The sequence below is a fragment of the Anser brachyrhynchus genome (genome assembly GCF_964034855.1).
Source record: "Anser brachyrhynchus genome assembly, chromosome: 1".
Taxonomy (NCBI): Eukaryota; Metazoa; Chordata; class Aves; order Anseriformes; family Anatidae; genus Anser; species Anser brachyrhynchus.
In genome coordinates, this window is record NC_137694.1 from 93,222,928 (window position 1) to 93,237,370 (window position 14,443).

Below are 14,443 nucleotides of genomic sequence, written 5' to 3' on the forward strand. Positions count from 1 at the left end.
TCTCTCTCTCTCTCTCTTTTTTTTTTTCTTTTTTTTTTTTTTGATTAACTTGTTATTTTTGGATTCATGCCTTAATAAGTTATAATAATTAAACAAGACCTTGCTGTTATTATTAGGTACAATGACTTTGGGTTTTGCACACAGGGAAAAACGTTTCCTGTGGAAAGCTGATACTTTTCATAAGAGCTTGTCTCCACTTGAACACCCTTTTAGGGGAGACACAACAAAAGAAGTGGGATGTGATCAGAGTTTTATGGACTGTTCTAGTTTCTTATTTCCCCATTAAAATAAATTATGCATTAATATCTTTGAGTTCCCTGGGTCATTCAACTCCTAATATCCCCCAAGGGGTGCTCAGCGTCTTAATGCGTCCAACGGTGATGTCACACCTGTGAGTCGCTGTCATCGGGATCAATTATTCATGGCCCATCAAGCACACGCTTTCCTTTTCCAAGCTGCATCCTTGCCCCTGCAAGGACGCCTTGCTCGGGGGACCACTCGTTTCCTCCTGGGGCAGCTTGTGCCTTCGTTCCTGCAGCACCCCGAGGTACCCGACCTCCCCGCATCCCCCAGGCACTTGCACCGCTCCCAGGGCACAGTGCCCGCTAGGCAATGGCCTTAGGAAAGGAAAAGCAAAACCACAGCGCAAAGCCAGGGACGAGGAGGTCCTCGTTCTCCTAGGGCCGCTGACAGCAGAGGAGCTCCCCATTTCCAAGCACAATACGTCAGGATGCTTAAGGAGCTGCCGCTAGCTTTATGTGCTGGGATGTTAACGAAGCCGGAGAGCTCTACGAGCTGAAGAAGTAATGAAGCCGAGTTTCCAGTGGATTCCTTTCTGTTGCTTGAGTGACTTTTAAAGTGAACTACAAGACGGTAGTTCTCCTCCTGTTATTAATCCCTCCTTTAGCAGTAACTAACTCTGGGAGTTACAAAATCACCCTCCTCCGCCAGAGCACCCTGGTGGCAGCCTGCGGGGTGCTGGGCACGGTGTAGGAGTTAGCTGGGAGCCTCGGAAGTGAGCTGGGAAAACAACGTGACAGATGGGACCTGGTCCCGTGCTCCTGCCAGCGGCTATTTTGTGAAAAGGGAAATGGAAAATGGAATTATTTTGGAAACTTCCACCTCTCTCTCAGATTTGACTGAAATCTGCTGACTGGTTTGAAAACCATGGAGGGGAGGGGAATGGAAAAGTGGACAGACGGACATGCACAGACTGGATGATCATACGAGTTTTGTTTTTGCAAGAAAGCAAACTAGAAACGGTGCTTAAAGTATCTTCATGTACTGCACTGACCTTGAGCTCTCTCACTTCATTAATTTTTTGATTTTATCACTGCATGTTCCAATTAAAAAAATTCTCTTCCCCCTTCCTGTGCAAATTTTTTTTCCCCTCCCAATTCCACCCCTCACATATCTCCCTGTTTCTTTCAATTCTCATAATCCTTGGTGTGATAATAGGTAAGGAAACATTCCCAGACAAAAGTCTGATATTTTAATTTTGATAACCTCCCTGAACAGGGAGAGGTTTGTGTAGGATGGAGATTAATGAAAGAAATGAACAATGCGCCCATGTCGCCAGGTAAAGTTAAGAAGCAGATAACCCTCAGGGAAGGAAATGGTTCAAAAGGGGAATAAGTAATAACACATTTTAATTTTTCATGCATCTCTACCCACAGAATCCTCTGTTTAATGGAAGGACAACCCAAATGGTGAGCAAAGAGAAGGCAAAAAAGAAACAGCTGCTTTATCCTTTGGCTGGGCACATGCAGGAGAGGGGGATCTGGGGCTGACCTGTGGCATGCTCCAGCCAAGGGTTTGCTTCTCTGTACATTTGTGTCACCCTTTTTAAGGGAGCCAGTAAGCTGCACAGCCCCCTAACCCCAATACCCACGTTGTGCCCGCAGTGCTGAGGCAGAGGGGATGGGACAAACACAGTGGCCATGGCTACGTCGGTTGGGGCCAAACCCATGGCACAACCTGCTCCTTCTGCTCAGACTTGCACAGCCAGAGCCCTCCTGAGGCACACAGATAAGTATATGTCTGCTGCTCTTTAGCACTGTGTTTCCCAGTAAAATATCCCATGGGAGCCCATCCCTGGCAAATTACACCCCAAGTACTTCTCCCCAGATAGGGCATGACAGGACAGGCGTAGGAAGGACTGATCCTGCTTGTTGAGGATGAGCACTGACACACATGGGTCCTTCACATGGCCCCTTCACATGGGTCTCACAGGTGGACACTGCCAAGAGATGGTGTATATGTGGCTGCAGAGATGGAGATTTAGCTCCTTTCTAGTGCTTGAAAGCCTGATCTCTCTCTTCATAGCAGTTCTTGCCCCTATATAGTGATCACACGTGGAGATATCTATAATGCATTTTATTACTTGAATTATTTTTAACTCTTTAATAATAGCTGACGGCCTTTACTAATCACCTCCCGCCACCTGCCTCAGGTTGTATTACAATGAGAACTTAGTGACTGAAGGAGTCATGGATAAGTAGCTCACTCCTTGGCTTTTCATCTAGTGAAATAGGCTTCTCAAAATTGTTTCTGAAGTGCTTCCTGAGTGATAACAATGCTTTGTCAAATGGTTTGAGAACCTATTCTCAATACTTTCTGAATGAGTATGCAGCCCAAGAGAGCTGCTAGAATGAGGGGAAAAAAAAGTCTGCTTGGAAGCAGGGCGAATGATTAAAAACATGCAACTACAGTACATACACTACATAATGAGAATGCTAAACTGCAATAAAAAGGGAAAATGATGGCTTCACATGGGAGAACTTGAAGTTGTTACCCATTAGGATGCCTTCCTACCAGTCTTTGCATGAGGAATGTAAAGAATATAAGCACAGAAATCAAAACAATGTGGCCAAACTGCAGCCCCTGATTGCCATTGTGGCAGTCAGTGGATTCCTGAGACAGAGAACAGCGTTTAGATGATGATGGGGACCACCGCTAAATACAGCAATAGACAGGACTAAGAATGGTCATCGTTTGGGTAGGTCAGACAACCTGGGGATCGGTCCCAGTCACCCCTCATTATGAGTTCAAGTATAAGCCTTCCAGTTTCCAGGAAGTCCAGACAGCAGCCTGCTTGTCAGCTGTGCCAACCTGGAAGTGTGTTGCCTTCTTGACAGACCAGACCTGACTCCATGCACACAGCGACTGTTCCCCACCGGGGCTGCTCAGCCCCCTGGCAGGTGGCAGCTTTGTCCCAGAGAACTGCCACCTCCCAGCTCCCCGCCTGCAGTCTCACTCTGGTGGCAGCTCGGGCACATCTCGACGTTTCACGCTGTGCTTTCTTACTGGTAATGTACCTGTAGGTACACGCCGACCCCATTTGCCTGTCTAGTGTCTTCTCTATTTACCTCGTGTGTTTAATTTGCTTAAACCTGTGGCTGGGCTTGAGCAACAACAGACTAACCAGAAAGCTCAAGCACCTGCCTGTTTACACCCCCACACATAAACAATAACAGGCAAAAAATTATTCAACTCATTTCACATTCTAATAAACCAAAGCAACACCTATGCCACTGACCCATATTACATTTATGTCATTTTGCCACAAGCCTTTTTCAGCATCAGAGATTCAGTGGCAGAACAGACATTTCTGCTAGTAAGACTACATCGCATTTGGGAAATGCTGCCAAGTTCTGGGTTCCCCTTATGCATCCTGAAACTCCCCCTCATCTCTCAGACATGACATACCATCAAAGAACTTGTTGTGCAGCAGCAGATGCTTTCCTGACTGCCTGTTTTTGATGGAAACTTCTGCTCTACTCAGCTGTAATCCTTTGGTTGTAGCCAGGGTTGGGGATTCTTCTGTTTTGTAGCAACTTACGAGTTTGGAAAAGGTCTTGAGTGTAAGTGCTAAAAACGTGTCTGCTGTGACTACTGGCGACCATGCCATGTACTGTATAAACCAATTAATCTCCACCTTACATATGGCAAATTTTGCCCCTGGTCATCCTTTTGAAGGCTGTTCCCAAGCTTCTCTTTTGTGATGATTGTAAACCTTTTTCTGATCTTCAGTGTGGGTTTATTCAAAGGCAAGGAGTAGCTGCTTGTTTCCACCAGCTTTGTCCCTTGACTTACACGGTTCGCCTGTCTCCTGTTGCTCAATGACAGGGTGTGTTTACAGAGGGCAACAGGATCTCATCTGTCTTCATTTTGGTCCTCTTTCCTGCTCCTCTTTCCCCTGCCCTTTCAGTCTGCAGCCAACATCTGCTTCTCCTGTTTCAACACGTTCACCTTTGGTCAGGAAGGAGGCACCGCCAGCAGTGACTGAGGGCACAAGAATACATGTCTCTCTCCAAACCTTTGCCTGAAAGCAAACGAATAGCAAAATGCAGTCCAAGCAAACCTGTAATGTCTGCCCTGCAGGTAACAGAATCATCAGGTGTGAAGTGAGCTGGTGACAGCTTCAAAGCAGACAGCAGAGTCACGCTTTACGCCTGCAGCCTAAAGCCAAGGCTCAGGCAGCAGAATGGGAGTGAAGAAGGACAAGGTACAAAAAAAACAAGCAGAGGGCACCAGGGGTATGCCTCCAACTGAAGTACCTGTTCTCCTGACTGGCCCTGCTGCCCTGCCCCCGGCTGTTCCAGCCCCAAGGCCACCAGGTGTCCGTGCTGGACCCACCGGGAGGAGATGCCCGCCCTTCCTCCCCATGCCGGCGGCGAGGCAGCGAGGGCAGGGAGGCAGCTGCTTGCTCTGATGTGAGCCTTCTGGTGGGTGTTCATCTTATGGGGGCAGCACACCCAGCTCTGCCACTGCCTCATCTTGCCTGAATGGTGGGGGGGTTGTTAGTGTGTCCTGCTTTGCCTTGCCAGCTAGTGCTTTTGTAACTCAGGATCTTCGTTCCTTTTGTGTCTGCCTGGGGAGGAAGGCACTAGTGGAGATACAGGCACTGTCCCCAGGCGAGGATGCTCCCTGCATCCATCTTCCACCTCCACCTGGTGAAGGAGGACTTTGGCTTTAACACCTCCTGTACGTACAGTGGGGAAGGAAAAGCTTGTACCTGATACCAAATCCGAGGGGTGACTTCACAAGGAGAGTCGCAATGCAGCATCACACCTCCACCCTCATGGCACATCGAGGTGCTCCCCAATTTGAAGAATTACAGGAGTGATTCCACAACCTGTGGTCACGGATCAGTGCCCAAGAGCCTACATCTGGGGGTCCACGAAACGTGGCTGATGCCAGCTAGCTGACTGCCAGCATGCTTCGATTTTATCCATCCATGCAGGTATGTGTGGCAAAATGCATAGGGCTCCCCAGACAGGAAAAAGACTGAGAGGAGCTTTCTTTAAGGCTTAACCCATACTGAAGATTGCTGCTTCTGGTTAGGCTGCAGTCAAATATCTAGGTTTGTCTAGAAATGTTTTGTCAGACAAATACCCTTTTCTTGTCTCCCGGTGGTATTGAAAAGGTATTTGCTTATATGTACAACTGCCTCTCAGGAATGGGAAAATCAACTGTGATTATAACTGCCCTATCATCACACATACCAGTCAAAGTCGGCACTATTCCTATAGGAAAACATGCTGTTAGAACAGCAGAGAGAGTACGCTTCTGAGCGAGACTGCAGCTTTAAGCCCCGGACTTACAAAACCTTGCTCTCTTAATGTCACGCGCCGCGAGCTGCCTGATGGAAGTTCAGCGGGGCCGCTTGTGCCGCACGAAGCTAAGCAGAGAGGCGAGGCTCCGGGGGACTCGGGGCTCACGCAGAACGCAATGGGCTATAGCTGTGCTCCCTCAAGGATGGACAGGGGAACAACTAATAACTCTGCCTCTGCGATAAGGGTCTGTTTGTCTAACGATGTGTCTAGATGGTCTTCGGGGCTGACATTTTGTCTGTTCAGACTCTGAGAGCGCTGAAGGGCAGCTATCTCTCAGCCTCTGGGTACCTGCTTTAGCATGGCACTTGCCGCAGTGAATATATGCTGCCACACAGCCGTTTCATGCCATCAGTATGCCGCGCAGATTTGCCCTCAGAATTTCAGGAGAAATGCCACGGGAGGTCAGACCAGACCTTCACCTAACCCAGTGTCCCAGCCTTGCTGTTGTCCAATAGACAGTTCGCAGGGGAAGTGTGTAAAGAAAAGGAGCACTGTAAAATGACTCACACCTGACAATGAGCATCTGACAATGTTCAGGCACTTTCTGACAAGACCATCATGATTAATAATAACTGAAAGTGAAAGAATGAGTCTAAATATTCGTGACCAAATATATACCGTTCATTTCTATATCCTGTGGCAGTGAGTTGTACAGTTTTTCTTAGCAACACAAGTCATACTTTGAGTGCTATTCTTTTGCTCCAGAAAGCTGGAAATTTATTGCTGGTTCTTTCTTGAAGCCTTCAGAGGAGCAGGAACTCATTTAATGCTGCCAGATTTTATGCACATGATTGAATATTCCTATGTTCATTCTTCCCTTTCTTTTCTTTTAAGTGACAGTCTTCCAGCTCTTAGGAAGAAGCCACCCACCACACATATGCCAACACCTATGACAACCCTATACAGAGGGGACTCACAGTTTTCTTTTATGGCTGTCACCGTTCAGATAGAGTTTGTGGTGCTGTTGAACTGATTGGACTGGAGTGGAAGAAATCAACTTCTACAGCAGTCTGAAGGCAGCATGACACAGAAAAGGAACCTTCCTTCCTTCCTTCCTTCCTTCCTTCCTTCCTTCCTTCCTTCCTTCCTTCCTTCCTTCCTTCCTTCCTTCCTTCCTTCCTTCCTTCCTTCCTTCCTTCCTTCCTTCCTTCCTTCCTTCCTTCCTTCCTTCCTTCCTTCCTTCCTTCCTTCCTTCCTTCCTTCCTTCCTTCCTTCCTTCCTTCCTTCCTTCCTTCCTTCCTTCCTTCCTTCCTTCCTTCCTTCCTTCCTTCCTTCCTTCCTTCCTTCCTTCCTTCCTTCCTTCCTTCCTTCCTTCCTTCCTTCCTTCCTTCCTTCCTTCCTTCCTTCCTTCCTTCCTTCCTTCCTTCCTTCCTTCCTTCCTTCCTTCCTTCCTTCCTTCCTTCCTTCCTTCCTTCCTTCCTTCCTTCCTTCCTTCCTTCCTTCCTTCCTTCCTTCCCCTCCCTCCCTCCCTCCCTCCCTCCCTCCCTCCCTCCCTCTCTTCCTAGTATATTTCACTGTTCCTCACCTTGATGCAGATGAGCTCTAAAGGTGTTAAGTGACCCAGGCTACCATTTTTTTGTCAATATGAAGGGTGTTTATTTGTCTTCATGACAAATGTGCATCAGCAGCTTCATTATTAGAAAACAGGAAAGGTGTACTTGGCATTGCTGGGGCACCCACATTACATATAATTCACTTATTACTGTTGGCCTTAAAATGCCTCAGCATGACAAGATCAGAGCCAGTGTCATCCTTTTTTATTTAAATTTAATTTACACAAAATAATGTTCTTCTTGCTCCATTTCCTCCAATTCCCTTTCTTTTCCTCTCCTGTTCATTTTTCTCTATCAGTTCAAAGTTAGTCCGTTTACCAATGTCACCCCCTTCCACAGTCCCACACTTCACCTTTGTGAAGTACAGAAAAAAGTAATCCATTCATTCTGCATATTTACACGTCATTTGTAGCTATTTGTTTCAGACTGCAAATTGACTAGCACTGCCATTTAGCAGATGTCATTCAATGCTTTGCGGAGACAGGCTAAAGTTGTTGGTCTCCTCTATTGATCGATTTATTTTCTTTCAGCAGCACTGTTACCTCCCGTGGCGTTGTATCCTTCTAGCACAAATGTTTTGAGTACACATCGCACACTTTTCCCTGAGCTGCTTTTTGCTCTTCATAGCCATCACCACCCTTTCTTCAGCTGGCTCTCAGTGGCAAGTTTGTGACCCCGATAGGTAGAACTGTGATGTGTGGTTTAGCTCTTGTAGACCCATGTTCAAGCACCTGTCCGAATCTAGGTCTGTAACAATGAATGACTCGCGGGACTTGGAGCACTACGTCGAGTCAGACACGTTCCCAATGAGTAGCTGTGACCCTGCCTCAAGCCAGCTGAGCAGCTGCCTCTCTGGGCTTTTAATTTTTGCTCAACCATTACTGAAAACTATTTGTTTTAGCCTCCCCCAAAAAACACCAAGCCAAAAAAACAAAAAACATTTTCTGACTCTTGTCAATGTCCTTCCTTCCCACTCAAAGCTGCTCTTCTCTTCTTGGAGAGTAACACTACTCCCACAGGTGCAACAGGTACCCTCAGAAAAGATGTCCCAGCAAACTCTTCATCAGACTGTTCACCCTGAAGCAAAGCCTTATTCTTGGAGACCCTGAGCACGTGCAGCTAGAGATGGATGGGGACAGTGGTATTTTTAGGTGTCCTTAAAATCCTCTCAGTGGTGAGCATGCCAGCAGTTTGCCTTTTGCTAGCCAAATCAACGCGCTGTTTGAGGTACCATTTGGTCCTCTGAAAATCTCATTGTACAAAAATTATAGACTTCACAATAAAACCCATGGATTTCTGACAAAAACATCACCAGCTCCTATTATAGAAATAACATATACCCCAAGAATGTAATAGAAAGAAATCCACATCTTGGAGCTCAGGTAATGAGGCAGCCAAGCATGACTGTTGTCGGATGTAAAAAAGTTAGCGATGAAGCTCTGCAGCTAATATATTAATGCATACATGTATGGCCGATTATATATTATTACTACAATTAAGGAATATTGCCAGTGGAATACAATGTTATGACAGTGTAATGTTCTCTAAACTACCCTCTTGGCAGATATAAAAAATAAATGGAAAATCTGGAGAAAGAAAGGCCATGAATTGCACAACGGATGAATCTGGCCCACCTTCCTCTCTAGCAAAACACAGTTGGCTCTGGATTGCAATACTGGATCACTTGTTTGTATCACCATATCATCTATTTAATATCCAACCACAGACACAGCTACCATAGCTTACACTGTCACAGCCCAAAAAAGCAAAACCTAGAATTTGGACGCTGTTGAGGTTAACATGGATGCTTGCTTTTTATTTTATTTTTATTCTGCATCATCTTCTGGCTCCCTAAAACAGCAATTAAAAGCAAAAGAAACACCTCAGTGTGGGTTTTGCTGCAGCCCTCTTGAATCATCATGCTAAAAATGAATCGTGCATTAGTCATCTGCTGAACTGGGGCTCGAGTGGTGGGTTTAAATAACCAGTGCTCCAAAAGGCATTCAATATCAGGGCCACGTGGAACTCTCAGCATTACTCAGCAGAGCCCCTCAAGCGTCCAGGCTACACAGAAGTGTGAGAAGAGCCACTCCTGAGAGGCAGGGTTGAGTCTGTGCTACTAAAGGTAAGTAGGCACAGCTGGACAAGGTTGTTTGTTGTGCAAGTCTGTGCCCAGGTGTTCGAGGGGATGGCAGCTCTGGAGACACCGCAAGGAAAGGCGAAAGGAAGTAAGGAATTATTGCCTTGAGGACTTTCTAATCTCAGCATGTCATCATCTAGGGTAAAACAGTCACTGCTGGCAAAACTCTGTGGCACAGAGCTATGCTGATTTGCATCAGGCACAAATCTGGCTGCTGAAATCTTTGCGTTCTGAAAATTGCCTTCTCTTTACCAGCTCAATTTATGCAGACAGGTGCCTATATCAGGGTAGAGAGCGGCTGTAGGAGAGCAGCAATGAGCCCCTGCTGGCTTCTAACAACAGCATTATGTTAATAGCTATTGAATGAGGTGAAAACAAGCTAAGGGGAAGAAAGGGAGGGAAATTCAGGGGCAAGTGGCAGAGCTCAGTGAGCCATATCATTAAGATGTTGCAAGAGATAGCAAACATCTGCAAATCACAAACCCATTTTGCCAAACCCCCAACTGCAGAGAAGTTAGCCAGTTTCCCTCCTCTCCTGTGCTCAGACACACAGGCAGAGCTCCTTTAAAATAAAAGCATAATAAAACCTTATGAGAAATTCAGTGCAAGCTAAAATCTACCCCAAGGCCTTGCTTAGCTAGAGCTATACCTTGTAGCAGCTTAATGACATAGCCTTCTAGTTTAATATTTTCTTTGTTTAAGGAAAACCTTTATGCTCAAGAGAAGCCTTAAAAAGGTGACAAGATCACATTTTCAGGATCTCCAAGAGCATAGATAACATGTATCTGCTTTTCCAGATCTGCTTTCCTCCCTCCTATTTGTTTTATCCCTAGCATACAGTTTTAGAAATCTCTAGTAGATAGCACAGCACAGCTGTAAGAGAGCATCACTACAGAAATCAGTGCTATTGCTGCCCAATGGATGAAGTCAGGGCAATACTTGTAGTCAGTGGTTGCAGTGGTGCACATTCAGACAACCTGGGGGCACCGGGTGTGAGTGAAGAGGACAGAGAAATGAGTCAGGTCTGCTGCCGTGGAAGGCTGCATCATGCAGTCACACAGCTCCGCTCTTGGGTTGTTTGGCAGTATTTTGCCAGGTGGCACATGCTACAGGTTACAAAGATCTTTGCACTGTTGGTCCACTCATGTTTGTCATGGCCACACATAGGCTTCTACGAGTCTCCCAAGCCTGTAGAAGGAAATCCTTTTACTGGCTGGCCAAATGTTGGTCTATAGCCTCCTTGCCTATAGATCTTAAAACTACAAAGCCAGCGTATTACATGCATAATCCAAATAATACGCAAAATTTGTTATCAAAAGCTTTCACCTTCCTTATAGGTTCTGCAGATTCTCTAGGATAATGGTTCAGATCTTGCTTTATGAGTGTGTGATTGCAGCAGCTCATCAAGATTTATGGGGTGGTCCCCGTCCACTTTTCCCACAGATCTCTCCTATGTCAGATCAATACATTCATAGAGGAAACTCTATTAACCTATTCTTGTTGGACAGTAACTTCGCCTCACTGATGAGGTCACTTGCAATACTGTCACTATCACACTAGTATTTGTACATTAAATACATACCAATGCCTCTTCTGCTTCAGTAGAAGAATCATGTCAAGAAGATAAAGACTTCTGTGACAGCCCCAGGGAGCTGGAGGGAGGCAGGCATGCAGCATGTACCCAACATGTACCCAAACAGCCTCACCTGGCTAGAGAAGCCATTTCATGTGCCTGCTGAAGCAGATATGGAAGAAGAGAGGCAGACTCTTCCTCTTACACCTCTTAAATAGCTCTTCTCATTCTTTCATGATGGATGGCAAACCTGAAAGTGCGACAAAGAAATCCTATGTTCTGACCACCCTGTTCTTAGCCCATACTGTTGGCTTTGAATAGAAAGGCAATGTGGCAACCCAACAAGCATCCCTTGTGCTAACACAAAGAAAGCAGAGAAGGCATACAAGGCTGTCACTCTGGCTGATTATGTGAGGGGAAAGCCCCACTCCAGGTACAACCAGTGTCCATTCTGCAGCTTCTGGAAGAACTGTGGTCTGGATGTGTCCACAGGAGAGGTCACATTCTCAAAAGATCACCAACTGTGGTGATCCTGCCGCCGGGGAAAGCTTGAAGCATATCCTGAAAGCTGTGTCTGCCTTTTTTTTTTTTTTTAAACAGCCTCCAAAGACATCATTGAACACCAAGATTTTGCCTATATATTCATGCCAAGTTGGACTCAGTTTGTACAATCTCTTGTATGGGATCAAATTTACCAAATCAGACTCCAGACTCCTTGTGCATTACCATGATGGAAGTCTGTCTAGAGATCAGGGTATTTCTCCATCATTAAAACTCAGCTTCCCTTCCTCCTTTCTCTATCTGCAATTAGCTTGGAACAATCAGCCTTCCTGATTGCCCTTTAAAAACTGAAGCAATCAAAAATACTCAAACTGTTTGAAAAATTGCATGTCCTTAGGAACAAAAATAAGAAGTTCTACCACTTGCAGTCATCTGGTGTGAAAGCAGGTTATTTTAAAGGACTTTAATTGCAGCTCTCTATCAGAAATAAGTAAGAAATCTTGGAGTGATGGGAAAGGAGGTAGTCCAGTAAAAGAGGAGAAAGATGCTAAGCGAAAGTATTTTCACTCCTCACCTGTGAGAAACAGACTGACAACAACAATTTCAAAAATTCTAACAGGCAGGGAGAGTGTTTGTAAAGTGTTTTTAAACAACATCCTCTTCCATTTCCAGGATTGTTGTGGCTGGATTTTATCCAGGAGGGTGCAATGAAAGTGTTTTAAATAGCCCAGGAAAGCATTTAAATGCATACCAAACCTCAAGTCAGTATGAAGCCACATTGGACTCTACAGGGCACATCTATACTACTCAGCGACACAGAGACTTAAGCTTCCTGCTGAAAAGTTGTCAATATACTGTGAAAAAGCTAATTCAACTTTCTAAACCAGAACTATTACCTCTGCCTGGGACAGCTGTATGCTGTGCTTCAGGTAAATGGCAGCACAGAGATTGCGCATGTTATTTTACGGGCTTTTTGAAAGGTTTTGGGGAAGTGTCATCAGGATATAATGCACCGCAGGGTAGGCTGCCTACAGACCAAAGTGCTAACATGAGGAGGTTGACAATGCTTGAAGAGCTGCTTTACAAAACGATGGCAGGCAACACGTAGCACTACAAGTAAATGATTGCAAACATTCAAAATCTGGCTAGGTGAAACCAGTTATTTAACAAAGGCAGTGTTGGGCAGATAGCCATGGGAAACAGACATTTTCCTGGATCACATATTGTGTGTCAATGGCAACAACAACAAAAGGAGATTGTTGTAGCCAAGCACCTGCCACAGATTAAAAATATGGATTAGTTTTCAATCATTTTCAGGAAATTAACATTCAAAATGAGGTAGTTGGACTACATGCCATTGAAAGCCCAAACGCAATTATGACCCAAATCAAAAAGCGTGTGACAATGAAAACAACATGGAGGGAGAGAAATCTGTCATGGTGGCATCTGTCAGAACCTCCTGGTGTTTTAATGATTGATCTGAATGGCTCTGGATAAAGGGATTAGTTGATTACTTTGATGTCCAAAGCTTTTAATGTATTTTGTATATTCTAAAATGAAAACATGATCATAGACCTTAATTGTGTGTTATAAATATGAACCAAAGTCTGCTAAAGCCTGTGAGAGCATTTCCTGGATTCCTAGACCATATGGATTAGTTTGGGGAGTGGGGTAAGAGAAGGAAGGATAGCTATTACTAGATGACAAAGAAGATTATTCCAATGCTCATCTTTCTTCTCATTGTGCTAGAGAGAAGAAAATGCAGAAGGTACACGTTCTGCTCCAAGTTCTTTATGTGACATTCCATGCTTAGTTTAGTAAAAAGACTTTTTGCAAGGGCCTCACTAATATTCCCTTTTTGGGTGGCTGGTGATATGAAATCCAGAACTGGCTAGGGAGAATCAGTGCACCGTGCAGCAGAGCTGAGACTGTTACCTAAGAAAAACATTAGCTTTCTCTTTTATGACCGAATTATTTACAGCTGAAGAGCTCATTTTACTTGTATTTTTTCTGTGAAGCAGATAATATTCAATCACCTGCTGAGTTATAGTCTAAAATACAGTAGGTCTTCATTATGCAGGGTGGTGAACTCAATTCTCTCATGTAAAGGAGTTGAACACCCATTGACTACAGCGAGCGCAGTTCAGACAATGCTGGAAAATGTTCTTTGTTTAACAAGAATTGAAAAGTGATTAAATACTTGACTATTATAATGCATTCACATGAGTTAATACCATGCTGCAGTCTCCCATTGCAACTGCTTGTTTTGTAAATTATCTCAACTGGAATAACACAGGAACAGCTCAGATATGGCATATGAGGTTAGCTTTTCATATTTATTTTCAAAATGCTTTAAACCAGCCTACTCATTTTACTTCAGAAATTACAGGTAGGATATGTTCTTTCTCAATACTCATTTCATAAAGACCTTTGCTCTCAGGGTTTCAGCGAATATTATTTTAGTGGGGAAAGGCAAGATATTAATGCAGCTCACTGATACAGAAAGAATATGACATTTTTCCTTCACATAGAATCCATCTTTTACAGTGAGCCTTCATACCAGCTATATTGATGGATAATATTTAGATTTAGGAAAAATTAATATCTAAAAGACTTAGATCTGTTATTATGCATTATGTATCCTGTATTATGCAAGATGATGAGTTAAATCTTACATTTCAAAGTATTAGGTTAGCTCCTGGAAAGGTAGGATGTCTAGGGCAAGATTTTGCCCTATTTGGTATTGGTATGGCTGAGATACTTTATTTTGCTAAGCATCAGATCTTGTTCAGTGCTGACACGTCAGATATCAGCTCTAGGTTTCCCCCCCTGTCATTTGGATTGTTCTTCAGGAAAACTATTTCATTACAAATGAGAAGAAGTTTCAGGCACTGAGGTCTACTGAAGTTAGAAGATTTTCTGCTTCTTGTCCCTGAATCCTGATGATGTTTCTATACTTTCTTTTCCCATGTAAGCAGAGCTTCCTGCACCCAGAGCTGCACCTGTCCTACGTCTGAGAGTATCCCTGTAGCACAAAGAGGTACTGCTTGAGCCTGTA

General features: G+C 44.6%; 1 protein-coding gene and 1 long non-coding RNA gene across 2 annotated transcripts in view; one reads left to right on the plus strand and one right to left on the minus strand.

Annotated features, from left to right (window-relative positions):
• The window catches only part of LOC308188006 (uncharacterized protein), a 327,367-nt gene that overhangs the window by 27,613 nt on the left and 285,311 nt on the right, over positions 1–14,443 (minus strand). The gene's annotated exons all lie outside the window — the stretch shown is intronic.
• LOC308188008 overlaps positions 7,162–14,443 on the plus strand; it is a 75,960-nt gene continuing 68,678 nt past the window's right edge. Inside the window, exon 1 of the long non-coding RNA XR_013945063.1 lies at positions 7,162–9,296. This is a non-coding gene — a long non-coding RNA (uncharacterized lncRNA). The remainder of the gene's footprint in view (positions 9,297–14,443) is intronic.